Genomic DNA, 13,045 nt, shown 5'->3' on the forward strand with positions numbered 1-13,045 from the left:
TATATAGAATGTTCCTAAATATCATTAATCATCAGGGAAAGACAAGGGAAAACCACAAGGAAATACCACTTTATGTTAGACTGTTAGCTCGTCTGTTCTCAAAAAAGAAGAAAAAAAGAGATAGCAAGTGTTGGTGAAAAGAAAGTGGAGACCATGTGCACTGTTGGTGGGAATGTAACGTGGTGCCATCACTACAGATAACTGTATAAAAGTCGCCTTAAAATTTAAATACACAACTATCATTTGTTGTTGTTCAGTTGCTCAATCACGTCCGATTTTGTGACCTCATAGACTTCAGCACTCCAGTCTTCTCTATCCTTCACTATCTTCCAGAGTTTGCTCAGACTCATGCCCATTGAGTCAATGATGCCATCTGACAATGTCATCTTCTGTTGCCCCTTTCTCCCCCTTCCTTCAACCTTTCCCAGCACCAAGGTCTTTTCCAGTGGGTTGGTTCTTCACATCATGTAACCAAAGTACTGAAACCTCAGCTTCAGCATCAGTCCTTCCAATGAATATTCAGGACTGATTTCCTTTACGATGGACAGGTTGGAACTCCTTGCAGCCCAAGGGACTCTCAAGAGTCTTCTCGAGTATCACAGTTTGAAAGCATCAATTCTTTGGTGCTCAGTCTTTTTTACAGTCCAACTCTCACATTCGTACATGACTATTGTAAAAAACATAGCTTTGACTAGATACCTTTGTTGCTAAAGTGATATCTCTTCTTTTTAACATGCTGTCTAAGTTTTTCATCACTTTTCTTCCAAGGAGCAAGTGTTCTTTAATTTCATGTCTACATCAGCAGTGATTTTGGAGCCCAGTAAATTAAAGTCTCTCACTGTTTCCATTTTTTCTCCATCTATTTGCCATGATGCAATGGGACTGGATGCCATGATCTTCATTTTTTGAATGTTGTTCCCTTAAATATTAGAGTTGAATTCAAAAGATTCCAATCATAAAATTGAAAATCAGATTATTGTACATTCCAAATAAATACAATTTTTCTTATACCACTCTTCAAATATCTAAAGTTTCATGCTAAACTATGCATGTTCAAATTGATACATAAATTTCCCAAATACTTAATCCAAATTAATGTCCACTTATTTCTAAGTTCCATTTCTTTTTCAATCTCTTGAAAAATTAAATGAATGATTTCATGTATGTCAGTGTTTTCTCAGTATTTCACTATGATTATTAGAAATTTAGAAGTTAAAGAAATCATAATATGGATTTATGCTTTATCTTCCTTCCCATTTCTAGACTTGTCCTCCTTAAATGCTAATCAGTGAAGCAAAGTGGATGTTGGAGAGGAGGAAAAACTGTATACTGTTTTTCCTGATTCAATTTCTCTCTTTTGTTTTCAGTTTCAATATAGCAGCTTTTTGATCTTTAAGAATTTACATTTTTCTCTTGTGGAAACTGGGCTAAAAAGACCAGTTTTTAGCATTTCAATTTTGAATGAATGATTATTGTGAATTGAATTTTGACCTCTCCCTGCCCCCTCAAAAAAAAAAAGCTGATTACTTCTCCCTCAGTACTTTAGTATGTGACAGAATTTAGGGATAGGATCTTAAAGAGGCGATTAAGATTAAATGAAGCTACTAGGGTTGGTCATAATCCAATATAGAAAGTGTAGAAAGTGAAAGTGGCTCAGTCGTGTCTGACTCTTTGTGACCCCATGTACTATACAGTCCATGGAATTCTCCAGGCCAAAATACTGTAGTGGGTAGCTGTTCCCTTCTCCAGGGGACCTTCTCAACCCAGGGATCAAGCCCAGGTCTCCCACATTGCAGGCAGACTCTTTACCAGCTATACCACCAGGGAAGTCCAATATGGCTGATGCCTTTATAAGAAGTGGAAGTCAGGGCACAGTCGTATGCAGAGAAAAGACCAACACTCAGGAGAGACAGCCATCAACAAGCCAACAAGAGAGGCCTCAGAAGGAACCAGCCCTGCTCATACTTTGATATCAGACACTAGGACTGTGTAACAGCAACATTTCTGTTGGTTAAGCCTTCTAGTCTGCAGTATTTTATCAGGCAACTCTAGCAAATGAACATAGCAAGGATACATACCTGCGCGCTAAGTCATGTCCTACTCTTTATGACTCTATGGACCGTAGCCCCCCAGTCTCCTCCGTCCATGGGATTCCCCAGGCAAGAATGCTTGAATGGGTTGCCATTTCCTTCTCCAGGGGATCTTCCTGACCCAGGGATTGAACCTAAGTCTCTTATGTCTCCTGCATGGGCAGGTGGATTTTTTAACCACTAGTGCCACCTGGGAAACCAACAAGGATGACTTATCCTAAATTTAGGTTTAGATAACAGCACATCCAATAATATGGAAAGTAAGTTTTCTTCCATTTCTTCTCTTTCTGGAACCTCTTCCTAGAAATCTCATGAACTGAAAAACCGTAAGCAGTTTTTTCAGATTTGCAAAGCTGTAGGCATTTTTTTTTTTTTCAGATTTTCTGCCTCTTTTTAAAATCATAATAACTATTTTTAATTTTTCTTATAATGGTTCTTAAATTAAAATCTATCAATTTCAGGTCCCACTAGGATCTTTTCAGCCTAACAACATTAGTGGTTGCCTGTGTGAGATTGCCAATGAAATTGATACATGCTTCCTACTCTAATAGTTGTATTTACCTCTTGGTGAGTGTGCATTTCTCTTCCAAATGTTAATGGGTCTTATGCATCTCCCTTTCCAGGGAGACTAGAATCTCACACACTATATACAGATGCTCAAGGAAGGAAAACCAACTTTCATGCTGGTCACTGCACTTAATTTTCTCATTTCCAGTGTATCTGAACAGGCATTTCCAGAAGCCAGGTGGCTTGTGCTGTCCCACAGCAGAAGTGATTGCTTTCCACTGTCTCACTTGAGTAATGTGCTAATAGAAAACCAAGTTATGGATCTCTAGATCCAGGACAATAATAAAATCATAATGATACTGTTAGCAATCTGGCCCCAGCGTCGGTTCCTTCTCCCAGAGAAACACTGTCAAGGAAACAGAAAAACTCATCAATCACAAAAATCACACAAGAGCCAAGCCAACCAGCTTAAATTCACACACAACTTTGCAGATGAGGCTGAACTTCACTGCTGGGCAGTGGTTTTTCTTAGAAAAACCAAATTAGTGCACTAATTGATATGACTGCCCCTTTCTGAGCAGATTCCGGGAAGCATGAGCTTATGTGATTTTAAAAGGTCACACAGATAATGAGAGGTAGGACCGACATCAGAGCAGAGCTCGATGCTGCCTCTCTGGCAATTGTGTCTTATGATTCAGGAGTTCAACGTGTAGCTCAATCTAAGGTTTTTCCACCTCAGATACTGTAAACAAGCAGAGAAAACAAATAAGTGCCTATAGAGAGCAGTAAGATAAGCCAGTTAGCCAGCTATAATTAACTGGTAAGCCCTTGATTCTTTTTTTTTTTTATTAGTTGGAGGCTAATTACTTCACAACATTTCAGTGCATTTTGTCATACATTGACATGAATCAGCCATGGAGTTACATGTATTCCCCATCCCGATCCCCCCTCCCACCTCCCTCTCCACCCCCCTTGATTCTTAAACAGTATCTCACCCCTTATAACTATGTAATTGATGCCCATAGAAAATCATGATTCTGCAGCTTGAAGAATAAGAGAAAGGCAGAAGTCCAAGTTTCCAAGTAATAGTTATACCTACCATACTGTTAATAACTTCTATGGAGCATGTACTCTTATGAAGTGCAAACTCTATCACTAATAGTGTTGTTGCTATTATCTTTTGAAATAGTTACAAATAATCCCTTGGGCTAGTAGTTTAGAATTCCATGGCCAGTGGGCTCACAACTGAATTACTTCAAAAATGAATAGGTCAAGTGGAACCTCTTTTAACATGACTACCAATAAAAACTGAATGACTGAGAGGCTAAGCAGACGCCAATAAAAGCAAACCATGATGACAGTGTTTGGCTTTCTCAAAATATGGCCAGTTTTAGAAAAAATAAAAATCACTGATACATCTGTTGTTATTGTTCAGTTGCTAAGCCATGTCCAAATCTTTGTGACCCATGGACTACAGCACGCTAGGCTCCCCTGTCCTTGACTGTCTCCTGGAGTTTGCTCAAACTCATGTACATTGAACTGATGATGCCATTCAACCCATCTCATCCTCTGTAGTAATTTTTGAAAGCAATTTATAGTTCATGCATATGTACTCAGCTGCTTCAGTCATGGCCAACTCTTTGTGACCGTATGGACTGTAGCCCGCTAGCTGCTCTGTCTGTGCGGTTCTCCAGGCAAGAATATGGGAGCGAGTTGCTTTGTCCTCCTCCAGGGGATCTTTTCTGAACCTGGAATTGAACTTGTGGCTCCTGCATCGCAAACAGATTCTTTACTGCTAGGCCACTGGTGAGTTCCCTATAGCTCATGCAGTTACCTCACATCTGAGAATTTTATACAACGTATATTTGTTGAACCCTTATTCCATGCCAGATCATGTTCTATCTGCTGAGGAAATAGCTATGAACAGAAATCCTTTGTTCTCATGGTCTAGTAGAAAAAATTAGACAATACTTTCAAATATCTTTTGATATTGATTTCTAACATAATTCTACAATAATAAGAGAAGAGACTCTGTATGATATCAATAATTTTAGACCATGAAATGTTTGCACCTTGCCTTATTTCCCTGGATACTTGCCAGTGTCTCTTAGTTTATAGTCTATGGGAATTTGAATAGAATTTGTATCTTGCCATTGCATAAAACTGTATAAATCTTAATTATCCTGAACTGGATCATAGTGTTTTCAGGCCTACTATATCCTTCTACTTTTCTGACTATTCATTTTATAAATTGTTGAGAGCTTGGTATTGAAATTCCAACTAAAATCTTAATTTATCTACTTAAAAAATAATTGTAATATATACTGGGACTATATATAACTTGGTTCTGTATTTTCCAAGTCTCCTGCAAGTGTGCCATCATAATTTCACAATTTAAAAAATTAAAAAAAAATAAGAAAGGAAGAAAAACTGTAAAATGTTGTAGTTAAAATGAGTCAGAGTAGGGGGCAGCTAGTGGCCAGCTACTGGGACAAGCATGCTATTGGTGAAGGGACCTTGTTCTTGTGATTTTAATTAGATTAGTCAGGGAAAAGCTCACCACTAAAGTGATACTCAGGCAGAGACCTTGAAAGTATGGAATCAAGCTATATTGATATCTGAGCCAAGAGTGTTCCAGATAATGTACAGACCAAGTACTGAAGCCCTGAAGTGATGTGGTTGGTGTGCTCAAGAAATTGAAGAGAAGTTGGTGTGGTTGAAGGGTAGAGGAAAGAAGAGAATAAGAGGCAATGGGTTAGATTGGAGCAGGGGATGTTATGAGATTGTTTCAGTCCTCATAAACTGATTGTTAGGCCTCTGAATGCCACTTTGGACCGAAAGTAACATGATTTACTTCTTAAAAGGGTTGTTCTTCTTCTGTGTTAAAAATAGACTATATGGAACAAAATTGGCAGGAATGAGACAGTTAAAGCACCATTATCACCCAGGCAAGGGCTGCTGATAGTTTGAACAAGGACAACAGTGATGTTGGCAAGAAATGGTTGGATTTTGGACACATTCTGAAGGCAGAACCAACAAGCTTTCCTGAAAAATTGAATGTAAGGTATAAAAGGAAGAGAAGAAATAAGAATGATGTCAAGTTTGTGGCCAACTAGAAGAAAGAAATTTCCATTTATTGAGAGAAGAAAGATGTGGGAGGTGAATTTATTGAGGGAGGTTAGTGATAGGAAGGGCATGTTCTCACAAAGTATTTGGAGGCAATGGGTCCAGGTTTAGGAAGAGTTTGGGTGAAAATAAGAGATGAGTTTAAGAAAAATTGACTTGTCATATTGAAGTTCTGAGAGAAGCTTCTTGGAATGAAATGTGCTTACACTAAGGTTTACAGGATTGGTAGGATTTATGGACATGAAGAAGAGCCCAGGGTGAAGGATCTACAGAGAAGCCTAATGGGTCCACGTCCAGAATCAGGATGAACCATGGTGCATCAAATACAGTCTGCCGTAGCCTTGGCTTTGAAAAGGTGAGTTTATTCCAATGCAATTAATGTATTAGGGAAAAGTTTGAGCATGAGTGAATTTTGCATTTGCTTATGTGTGATTTTTCTGTGAGAAACACAGAATGCAAAACGTACACCTGAATGCAGATTTTTGCTGCACTGAGATATGTCAGAATACACAACACGCACACAGGCAACATCTCAAGCATCCACCAACTCCCTCAGTCCAACCTGAGTGCCTTGGGCCACACTCACTTTCCCACATCTGGCATGACATCTTTCCCTTCCATTCTAGGTGACTCTCCTTCCTCCTCTCGACAGCTGCTCACAATCATTACCCTTCTCATCCTCACATCTACAAACACACAGCAGGTCTTTGTCAAGGTCAAGTTTCATTTTTTTGTAGCATTTAAGCATTTCTTAGCCATTTGGCAGATGTAAAGCTATATTCCCATTTTTACTAGATTTCTGTCTTCTTTTTATGCATGTTTCAAATGAAATGTTGGTGTTTGTTGTGCACCTAGCCCCATCTTGGTAAAGAATCCACCTGCAATGCAGGAGACCACAGTTTGATTTCTGAGTAGGAAAGATCCCTTGGAAAAGGGATCAGCTACCCATTCCAGTATTCTTGGGCTTCCTTGGTGGCTCAAATGGTAAAAAAAAATCCACCTGAAATGTGGGAGACCCTGATTTGACCCCTGGTTTGGGAAGATCCCCTGGAGAAGGGAATGGACCACTCCAGTATTCTGGCCTGGAGAATTCCATGGACAGAGGAGCCTGGCGGGCTACAGTCCTTGGTGTTGCAAAGAGTTGGGCATGCCTAAGAGACTGTCACTTGCTTGCTTAGCCCCATCAGCCTTGTGGTTTATATTGCATAATGTTGCATAGTGCTGTGATTTTTAGGAATGCACATATCATAGCAGAACTGAATATAACTGAAGGTAAGGCAGGTGCTTCGGGAGCATGGGATGGTGCAGGGGAAGTTTGAAAAGTCGGGGAAGGAGAAGAGTTGGAGGATGAGGTGGGAAGCTCAAATGGTTGAGGTTATCAAGGGTCTTGTAAGACACCATATATTGTTTACATTAGGCATAAGATCAATTATAAACCATGAAGGATAGTTTGCTTATAATTTAGAAAGATCACATACGGTGTGGAGATTAGCTAAGAGGAGAGGGAGATTGCAGTCAGGAAGCTCAATGAGAAGTTTGTTTCTTCAACACAGGCTGGAGGAGATGATGGTTAAATAGGTGGCAGCATTGATGGACAGAAGTGGACTGAATGGAATCAAGTTCTGATTATTTTTGCACTCATAGACTGTGTATCTGGTTTATATCCACAGAGCAAGCAAAACAGTAAAATCGAAGAATATGAGCCTTAATACTATCTACTTACATCTACACATTTCAATATCTCCCCTTTGTTCCATCTTCATTTTGCACTTAATTCTGCTGAGAAGTAATGTGATTATTAAGGAAACAAGTCCCTGATAATAATAACATACACTGAGTTTACAGTTTTCAAACCTAAAGACTTTGGTGCTAATTAATTCATCCACATAATAAAGATGATAATAATATTCAGGTGTGTGTTCCTTGTGTGTGAAACCATCTTTAAATGCTCATAAAAGACTGCCATGTGATAAATACTGTAATGGATATACTAGTAAGTATTTTATTGTATAAAAATATTTTGTATTTACTGTATCATTCCATCCTCATAACAACCTCTGAAAATAATTTCACTTCTTTGCATGAGGAAGTGGAGGGTCAAGAAGTTCATTCTTTTGCTCAAGGACACTACCAAGTGACAATCTAGGTCCTCAAACTGAGTGTTCAGCCTTCAACTTCACGCACTGTTCTACTCAGTTCAGTTCAGTCACTCAGTCGTGTCTGACTCTTCGTGACTCCATGAACCGCAGCACGCCAGGCCTCCCTGTCCATTACCAACTCCCGGAGTCCAACCAAGCCCTTGTCCATTGAGTCGGTGATGCTGTCCAATCATCTCATCCTCTGTCGTCCCCTTCTCCTCCTGCCCTCAATCTTTCCCAGCATCAGGGTCTTTTCCAGTGAGTCAGCTCTTCGCATGAGGTGGCCAAATTATTAGAGTTTCAGCTTCAACATCAGTCCTTCCAATGAACACCCAGGACTGATCTCCTTTAGGATGGACTGGTTGGATCTCCTTGCAGTCCAAGGGACTCTCAAGAGTCTTCTCCAACATCACAGCTCAAAAGCATCAATTTTTCAGTGCTCAGCTTTCTTTATAATCCAACTCTCACATCCATACATGACCACTGGAAAAACCATAGCCTTGACTAGACAGACCTTTGTTGACAAAGTAATGTCTCTGCTTTTTAATATGCTGTCTAGGTTGGTCATAACTTTCCCTCCAAGGAGTAAGCGTTTTTTAATTTCATGGCTGCAATCACTATCAGCAGCGATTTTGGAGCCCAGAACAATAATGTCAGCCACTGTTTCCACTGGTTCCCCATACTCTAAACCCCCTGAAATAGAGGGATTAACACCTGAGACCTGCTGGGTGAACAAAGAACATCCCTTGTGTTGCTCTGACAACAGCTCCGCTTCCCTCCTTCACTCCTTCCAGGCTTCCATTTGCCTGAGCCACCCTACTGCAAGCATCTGATGAGATCCACAGCTCCCAAGCCCATTATACCATTTTTAGGTTTTATAAAATTAGACTTTGTGAAGTTCTTTCTGGAAAGTTCCTTAATCCTTCAGTCAGTATCACTCTGCCATGATAATTAGCACAGAGTAGATTCAGCCGTGGAATTAAGATGTCTCTGATCTGATTTCTACCCACACTGTGTAAAACCCAAATCACATTTTCTGTGATCTAACCCCACCTATTTCAGAAAATCAAAGATAATCTTTCTTTTCATTCTTTCTTTCACATTCAAGGCAGGAATAAATGGGAAACATTGACAATCCCATCACCTTTTCAGGCACTGATTCAAAAGTACCCCTAAATCTTAGAGAAAGTCCTCAAAGCAGAGATTCACTATTGAATGCCTCAACCCCAAAGTTTGCATTGCAGAATAAATTACCTTTTGGGAATCTCTTAAGCCCCCTTGCTTGTTTCATATTCCAAGCAATTTCCTCTCCCTTCATCCTGGAGCACAACAAAATATTTTGATTCTGTCGACCTGTTCCATAAGCAAGTCTGTATGTAGAAAACAGCTTCATAAGAGCCCAGAGACTGAACTCTGCAAAAGTCACTCCAAGCAGAAAAGCCACCTGATGACTGAAGGGAAGGTGGGTTCTCTAGGGAAAGGGCTCTGTCTGGAACATATTGCTTCTTTCTCATATCACAGCAATTCTAGGGAACACTTAGAGACTAATTTCTTTTGCCACCACATTTTATTATTTGTTGATTATGCTCAGGTAAGTTAATTAGTAAGGAGATAATGAAAAACTTGAAACTCATGGTTAAGTGAAGGGGAGAAGTTCAAGCATAATGGGGATTTTAAGGGTTTTCAATTTCCTTCCATTTTTGAACACCGTGAAGAGCCATCTCCTTCCCCTCTGCCTAATGCCGTTAAAATCAGGCATTAAAGCAAAGGAAAATTCATCAGGCTAAAATCCGCTTTTTGCCTGCATGCCAAAGGACACTTTTTCAATGGCTCAGGAATAAAGCTCAGCAAAGTTTTCTTTCTTTGATGTATTTGCTTGATTTATTACTGAAGCGGCCTAAGGGGATTTAAGCAGAATTTAACATATACAAATAACAATCGTTCCAGCCAGAAAAATCCTAAAATCCTAGAAAAATAAAGTTTGCTGTGCCCTGCATGACAATTGGATGACAGATGATCAGGAAAACAGGGGCTGACACGTCGAGTCTTTTGAGTCTTGTTGAGGAATGACATTCAGACTCAAGCCCGCCCACAGTGGGCTCAGGAGAGGGGACATGGAGATCTGGGAGGTGTCCTGTTTTTGGAGCTTGAAAGATGAGAAGGATAGGTGCTGGAGAGAGAAAAAGTGGTGTTTGGGACACGCAGTGTCCTGCCGACATCACTGAGGTGAACAACATGGAGTTATGACAGTGTTTAAAGACGTGGGGTTGGGGGTCGTGGTTATGTTTATTGCTTTTATTATTATTATCATTATTATCGTTATTATTCTGACCATGCAGTGTGGCTTCTGCGATCTTAGTTCTTCGACCAGAGATTGAATCTGGGCCCTGGCAGTGAAGGCACTGAATCTCAACCCCTGGACCACCAGGGAATTTCCCCCACCCCCGCCTCTTTTATTTTTTTTCCTTGGCATATCTATTACTTTAGAGATCATTTTGTCTCATAAAGATAAATGTTTGAAGAGGAAGTAAGTCAATAAGGGGAAACCCATTTAAAAGAGTAGTCTAGAAAGATAAGCTTATAATGCATGTTCATTTCCTAGGGCTGTGGTAACGAAGTACCATAAACTGCTTGATTTAGACAGAAATTTATAGCTTAGCAGTTACAGAGGCTAGAAGTCTGAGATCAAGGGGTTTTAGTGGGGCCCTGCTCTCTGAAAGTACAGGGGATGGGTCTGTTTAGGCTTCTTTCCTGGTTTCTGGTGACTGTTGGAAATCTTGTGTTTTTTAGCTTGTAGGTGATCTTTGCCTACATGCTGTTTCCTGTTTGTGTGTGTATCCAAATGTCCCCCTTTTTTAACGACACCAGTCCTATCAGATAAAGGGTCCAACCTGCTCCAGTATGATCTTGTCTTAAGCAGCTACATTTGCAACAACGCTGTTTCCAAATAAGGTTGCATTCTGAGGTCCTGGGGTGTGGAACTGGAACATATGAATTTTTGTTCAGGTATGAAATTCAGCGGATAACAAAATGTTCCATAAACAAAATCACAAAACTATTAGCCAGTGGCGAAGGAAATTGTAGAGGTGAAATATTCTTTCAGAGAAAGAAAAAATGGAGGAACACAGGAAGAAAAAAAGGAAGGAAGGAATGAAGTGAGAGGAAGGATGGGAGAGAAGGAGGAAAAAGGAGAAAGGAAATTTGAAGGATACAAGATAGCTTTGTTTTCATTATTGTTTGTTTGTTTGTTTAGCTTCAAACATTGTAGCAATTGAGAAACTCAGCATAAGGATGGCTATGACAGTTCACAACCATTGTGTCATGAGTCACAACACCTGTGAGGTATAAAGAAAGAAGGTAAGCTAAAATATTCAATGTGTCTGCACATCCCACTTTTTTTTATTACATCAACATCATTATTAGGCATCTAAGACCAAGGGTGTGCAAAACTTGACTGATGCAGAAATACAAAACTATGAAATATATGTATTTAGAAGAGATTAGTTGGAATAAAGTTCTGGGGTAGGAGAGGAGGAAGATAAAAGGACTAGGAAATGGCATTAACTAAAGGGCTTACTGAGAAGCAGCTATTTTACAGCTGTTTTTCTCATACTTTTCTCTATTTCATCCCCTCATGCCTACCCTCCCACTCCACATTCTTTCTTTTATTAAAGGGCTATCTTCCCTTTCCAGGCACTTTGCTGGAGGTAAGCAGTACAGAGCCCTGTCCTCATGAAGATCACAAGTAGCATGTTTATTTACCCTGTGTCACTGGAGAGAAAATGAAGGTCAGAAAATATAAGCAATGCCTCTAAAGTCTTGCCTCTGAAAGATGCTAGATGTGGAATTTCACTACACTGCTGTTCTCCCAAACATCCTCCTCAGTTCAGTTCAGTTCAGTTTCCCAGTTGTGTACAATGCTTTGTAACCCCATGGACTGTATCACATCAGGCTTCCTGTCCATCACCATCTCCTGGAGCTCGCTCAAATGCTCAAACTCATGTCCATTGAGTCGGTGATGCCATCCAACCATCTCATCCTCTGTCGTCCCTTTCTCCTCCTGCCTTCAGTCTTTCCCAGCATCTTTCCCTACAAATACACTGATAGATAGATACTGATAGATAGATAGATTCCTGGGAGACAGAGCAGAGCTTAAAAAAGGGCGGAGTTTAGCAGAGAAAGGATAAGGGTTATAGGTTTTGGTTGGAAGACAAGAGATAAAGATCTCTTTAAATAGCCCTTACTGTTTTTCCTCTTTTCCTTTCAACCGCAGGAGAAGAATTTTGATTATAGGGATGTCAGGAGTCTGGAGGGTTTTCTGAGGGGAAGAATGTGAAGCTGGATGTCTAGGGTTAGTTCCATGTATAAAAAACAGAATGAATTAGATTTTTTTTTTCTTTTTTCCTTCCTGGTAGTCAGTCCAACTCACTCTTCTATCAAAGAAGCAGGAATTCATGGTTTTAACTTCCCAAAGGGCTGAAAGGATACAGTGTGCAATCTATTGGGGAGTTTGGGAATGGGAATGGGGGATAATCAAGATAATTTGTGATTTTTTAGTCTATTGCTTTTATAAAATTTTATAGAGATAAGATGGTAAGTGGATATGAAATAATAAGAAATTCCTACTGAGTTGCCAGCATTTTTGTACAATGAAGATTGTCTGGTCAACTAAGTCAGTCAGCCAGTTCAGTCGCTCAGTCATGTCCAACTCTTTGCGACCCCATGAACCACAGCACGCCAGGCCTCCCTGTCCATCACCAACTCCTGGAGTTTACTCGAACTCATGTCCATTGAGTCAGTGATGCCATCCAACCATCTCATCCTCTGTTGTCCCCTTCTCCTCCCATCAGCATCAGGGTCTTTTCCAATGAGTCATCTCTTCGCATCAGGTGGCCAAAGTAGTGGCATTTCAACTTCAACATCAGTCCTTCCAATGAATATTCAGGACTGATCTCCTTTAGGATGGACTGGTTGGATCTCCTTGCTATCCAAGGGACTCTCAAAAGTCTTCTCCAACACCACAGATCAAAAGCATCAGTCCTGGTCAACTAAAATGGTGAGCAAAGATGCAATCTAGAACTGAGGACTGTAAACACAGGAATCATTATATATAATGTGTGTACATATATGTATATATACAAAGATACATGCATATAGATGCATGTGAAGTGAAAGTTGCTCATT

Source organism: Cervus canadensis, chromosome 26 (genome assembly GCF_019320065.1).
Source record: "Cervus canadensis isolate Bull #8, Minnesota chromosome 26, ASM1932006v1, whole genome shotgun sequence".
Classification (NCBI taxonomy): Eukaryota; Metazoa; Chordata; class Mammalia; order Artiodactyla; family Cervidae; genus Cervus; species Cervus canadensis.